We start from the raw sequence: 5,967 nt of genomic DNA on the forward strand, positions 1-5,967 counted from the left end.
TGTAGTTTCACTGTCACCATACACTCAATCTCTTTAATTGTCATTGTCATACTAGGGTAAGAAGGGACAGTTCTTTCACTCCATTGCTGAATTGGCTAAAAGACAGCTAAGATGTTTATCCTGTCTCGGCTCAGTGTCTTCTGAGGTACATACTCACAAATAGTGGTATTGACAAGATAGTAAGTCCCTTCAGCTGCTCCCTTGTTTGCACTCGGGGTCGCCACAGAAAATCCAAGGTGGATTTGCATGTTGAATTGGCCCAAGACACATTATGATGTGTTAGTCTGGAGGAGGTGTTTATGTACCTTGGAGATGCTATGAGTCAAGGGAAAGTGTATGTGTGACAACTATAAAAGCTGATGTTTTTCTATACTTTTATATAATATGTTTTGCACCATTTCTCTCTTTTCCAGGTTCCATAACCTGAGGATAAAACAGCAATCACTTTCAGTGACGTGCCTGACCTGGCAATATTCTCCCAAATGGACTGCGTGGCGCTCTTAATCATTCCTTTTACTTCCGTTACCTATCTAACATTTCCATTAGTTTTTAAGTGCAACCGCTGCAAAATTTAGCTAATTATTTTATTCCTGTGTGAATCTTAGGAGTCGTTACCATTCTCGTTAGTGGTTAGTTTGCACTAGCTAGGCTACACGCTTGGATTTTCTGACTTACAAATAGGGTGGCCAGATGTCCTTCTTTTTGCCACAAATTGAGATGGTTTCCGGGGTTGTTAACCTTCAATTTTGAAATGTGTGTTGAAGCATGCATTTTTAAAACACGCATTTCAAAACTAAAGCCAAACTGTCAAATCAAATCAAATCAATTTTATTTATATAGCGCCAAATCATAACAACAGTTGCCCCAAGGCACTTTATATTGCAAGGCTAACGCCATACCATAATTACAGAAAAACCCCAACGGTCAAAACGACCCCCTATGAGCAAGCACTTGGCGACAGTGGGAAGGAAAAACTCCCTTTTAACAGGATGAAACCTCCAGCAGAACCAGGCTCAGGGAGGGGCAGTCTTCTGCTGGGACTGGTTGGGGCTGAGGGGAGAGAATCAGGAAAAAGACATGCTGTGGAAGACAGCAGAGATCAATCACTAATGATTAAATGCAGAGTGGTGCATACAGAGCAAAAAGAGAAAGAAACACTCTATTCTATATTCTATATTCTCTCACTATTGGGGTGATATGGTACTCTGAGGTCCCTAAGATAAGATGGGACCTGATTATTCAAAACCTTATAAGTAAGAAGAAGAATTTTAAATTCTATTCTAGAATTAACAGGAAGCCAATGAAGAGAGGCCGATATGGGTGAAATATGCTCTCTCCATCTAGTCCCCGTCAGTACTCTAGCTGCAGCATTTTGAATTAACTGAAGGCTTTTCAGGGAACTTTTAGGACAACCTGATAATAATGAATTACAATAGTCCAGCCTAGAGGAAATAAATGCATGAATTAGTTTTTCAGCATCACTCTGAGACAAGACCTTTCAAATGTAAAAAAGCAGTCCTACATATTTGCTTAATATGCGCATTGAAGGACATATCCTGATCAAAAATGACTCCAAGATTTCTCACAGTATTACTAGAGGTCAGGGTAATGCCATCCAGAGTAAGGATCTGGTTAGACACCATGTTTCTAAGATTTGTGGGGCCAAGTACAGTAACTTCAGTTTTATCTGAATTTAAAAGCAGGAAATTAGAGGTCATCCATGTCTTTATGTCTGTAAGACATTCATGCATTTTAACTAATTGGTGTGTGTCCTCTGGCTTCATGGATAGATAAAGCTGGGTATCATCTGCGTAACAATGAAAATTTAAGCAATGCTTTCTAATAATACTGCCTAAGGGAAGCATGTATAAAGTGAATAAAACTGGTCCTAGCACAGAACCTTGTGGAACTCCATAATTAACCTTAGTCTGTGAAGAAGACTCCCCAATTACATGAACAAATTGTAATCTATTAGATAAATATGATTCAAACCACTGCAGCGCAGCGCCTTTAATACCTATGGCATGCTCTAATCTCTGTAATAAAATTGAGGTCCTCTTCAGCCCCCTCTACTGACAAGGCGTCCAATCCTGCCTTTGTCTTCCTTTCAGCCAGCTGAGTCTAGAGAGTAGAAACTTGCTTCTCCACAGTCTTCTTGCTCTCTTCCTCTTTTTTCAGCATCTCCCGCAAAATATGCCCCTCATCCTCCATCTGCCCTAGGCGGATGGAGAAGGAAGGTGTCTAATGGACTTCCTCTTGGAGCAGCTCCTGAATGTCCTGCAGCTGACACTCCAGTGCAGAGATATCTTTTGTTGAATTTGATGGTCTTGCCTTCTGCTTCATTTAGCAGACCTGTTAGAGTCTCCACCTCTGACTGCATCTTTGCATTCGTTTCTGTCAACTCTTGCTTCTGTCATTCACTTTGCTCAGGTTTGGCCAGGAGTTCTTGAACCTGTGCATTCAGCCTTCCTCCGACCATGTTCAGAGTCTGCCCAGTCACAAAACAAAAAGAAACCCCCCCCAGAGGACACCACAACCAACCCCAGGGGTGCAAACTGGGAGGAAGGAAAAAAAAAAAAAACACAAACAACCATTACGACCCCCCCCCCCCCCCCCCCCAGAGGACCGTCCCATCAAACCCTGGGGAGAGGAGAAAAGAAAAAGAAACAAAATACAACCCAAACTTAACCCTGCAAAAAAAAAAGGAATCTAACACCCCCCAGGACGACATGTAAGGACCAACACCCCCCAGAGGACATCTCCGCCAGCTCCAGGAGTAGTAACCACAGCCGAGGTCCCTCTGAGATCCAAAGTCAGTTATGGGGGTTTTCAGCGCCTGCCAGAGGACCGTCCATCAAACCCCAGGAGACACCCCCATGACTAAAAACAGACCCAGCCCCGGCCGTCTACGGATAGATGGTCCCACAATCATTTCCCCCCCAGAGGACATCACAGTCACACCCTGAGGGTGGAAACTGGGGGAAACAAACAAAATAACAAAAAACCCAAGCCCCCCAGTGGACACACACAAACAACCCCGGGGGCAAATAAAACAAACGGGAACCCTGTTGCCCCCCCAGCACCCCGAAAGACCCCGGAACACCACCAGAGCCAATCGTCAGTCCACGTTTTGGCAAACGGTACATAACTACCAAGCCGGGGGAAAAAACAGGAAAAAACCAACCCAGTCCCACCCCAAGCACAGTGGAAAACCGGAAGTACATCCGGTGTCACTACACTGACCATACCAACAGCCTACCAGGAGGGGTGGAACAACCGAAATGGGGAACGGCACAGATCGGCCCACCGCTCCGACTGAGGTATGTTCCCACTGCACTACACCTCGGTAACACTGATGGCGAATGGTCAAAGGCTCACCGAGGCTGGAGTGGAACCGGGAATTAAACTAAACCTAACTAACGCCCCTGAAACCCCCCCAGAGGACATTCATAATCAAACCCTGGGAGGTGAAACCAAAAAAAAAAAAAAAGAAAAAAAGAAAAACTAACAGACAATAAACATAAAGGTACCTGAGTCCAAGCTATGCTCCAGACAGCCTGCATGTCCACTCCACCAGACCACTGACAGTGCTTTAACCCACACAAAGACAACAAATTAACACCTGATACAAAAACACCCCATACTAAATAAAAGAAACAGATAATAGACCAACAAAAAACTAACTAACGATTGGTCTACATCGTCAAGTGTAAAGAATGGAAAAAAAAAAAGTATTTTCCATCCTTTGGACCTAGACGGTAATGTGGCTCTGTCACCAACAGAGGGAGCCAAAGTGCCAAATAAGGGAGTCCCCGTGGTGACCGAGTAAAAACTAATACACACTGCTTTACGTGACAGCAGATTTTGACATGCAACTTAATGTGATAAATAAATACCTCCGGAGGTAATACAACAGGTGTTGGAGCCACCTGCATGGGAGGAGACGGGGCTACAGCCGTAACAGCAGGATGCAACGCGACCCAAGCAGTAAACTCTGCCATGCACGCACCAATGCGCACAACCCGGGCGGAGAGCACTTGCAACTGATCCCGGATTAACTCCAACATCTGCTGCAGCCTTCCCAGCAAAAATACCGTCTCTGCTACAGCTGGTCCATTTTTAAATGGCCAGAGACTACTGTTATGTGTTGGACGTGGGCGGAGAACCGACCCAGCGTTTGACAGGACCCAGCATAAAAGAAGCAGAGCACGGTTCAAAGGAAAACAAGTTTTAATTAACATAGTGTATTAAGTGAAAATAATCCAAAAGTCAACGGTCTGGCGAGGTGGAAAAACGGCGCGCTCCCAGCAGCGCAAAAGGACTGGAGCCACAGCAATTCTGGACCCAAGGACCCCGCCAACACCCCCCAGGTGGCCGCGACAAACCGAGTCTGTGAAAGAAGAAACCGTAAGGTGAGTCCAACACTCTCCACACAGAGAGACAGCTCAAAGGTGCACACAATCAGCAAAACACTTCCTGGCCTAAATGTAAAATCAGCTTCTCTCCCCGCAGGCATGGAACAACTCAGTTCAAAACTCCACTGCAGTAGAAGCCAATTTAGACGATTAGCATAGCATAACAACTCAATATAACAAGGTGTGAGGGACACCAAATTTACTGACTTTACTTCATAAGTAAGTCCCTTCGGCTGCTCCCTTGTTTGCACTTGGGGTCGCCACAGCAAATCCAAGGTGGATCTGCATGTTGAATTGGCACAAGTTTTACGCCGGATGCCCTTCCTGACGCAACTCCACATTACATGGAGAAATGTGGCAGGGATGGGATTTGAACCCGGAACCTTATGAACTGAAACCAAGCGCATTAACCACTTGGCCACCACAAAAACCAAAATACCTCAGGAAGTGTGCTGAAGAGCGTGAGACCTCACCCAATCCTCTTTCACAGACCGTGGCGTCAAACCTGGAGCGGTCTCTGCGTCCGTAGTGGTGAGATTGTTCTCCCAACGTTGATGTCACACGTCTGGTCACAAAGTCGAGTCTGGCAAATACACACTGTGTATTCCAGGTTTAAATGCAACATGCCCTGATCAAGACAGATGCACCACAGCTGTGAGTCCTGATGAACTGCACGTGATAACAAGCCACAGGTGATCAGGGTGAGGTCCTCAAACTCAGCCCCACGTCAGCCACTCAGTCCTGAACGCATACCACCTGGTGGGAGAAACAGAAAACAAAAACAAAGCCAGCCAAACACCCCAGCCCACAACAGATAACAACAAATAAAACTGTTTTTTGGGACTTCCAATTTGCATGGACAAGACTAAGAGTCAAGCTTTCAAATGAATTAAAGCTCTGTCTGGGTTTTTGATTAATTAATAAGCTGGAGTGGAAGATTGCTGCTAATCCTCCACCTCGGCCCGTGCTACGAGCATTCTGACAGTTAGTGTGACTCGGGGGTGTTGACTCATTTAAACTAACATATTCATCCTGCTGTACCCAGGTTTCTGTAAGGCAGAATAAATCAATATGTTGGTCAATTATTATATCATTTACTAACAGGGACTTAGAAGAGAGAGACCTAATGTTTAATAGACCGCATTTAACTGTTTTAGTCTGTGGTGCAGTTGAAGGTGCTATATTTTCCCCAGAAGCTTTGCCAATTATCTATGAAGCCCACCTCATTTTTTGGACACCACTCAGACAGCCAGCAATTCAAGGAGAACATGCGGCTAAACATGTCACTCCCGGTCCGATTGGGGAGGGGCCCAGAGAAAACTACAGAGTCCGACATTGTTTTTGCAAAGTTACACACCGATTCAATATTTATTTTAGTGACCTCCGATTGGCGTAACCGGGTGTCATTACTGCCGACGTGAATTACAATCTTACCGCATTTACGCTTAGCCTTAGCCAGCAGTTTCAAATTTCCTTCAATGTCGCCTGCTCTGGCCCCCCGGAAGACAATTGACTATGGTTGCTGGTGTCGCTAACTTCACATTTCTCAAAA

Source organism: Thalassophryne amazonica, chromosome 16 (genome assembly GCF_902500255.1).
Source record: "Thalassophryne amazonica chromosome 16, fThaAma1.1, whole genome shotgun sequence".
NCBI classification, from domain to species: domain Eukaryota; kingdom Metazoa; phylum Chordata; class Actinopteri; order Batrachoidiformes; family Batrachoididae; genus Thalassophryne; species Thalassophryne amazonica.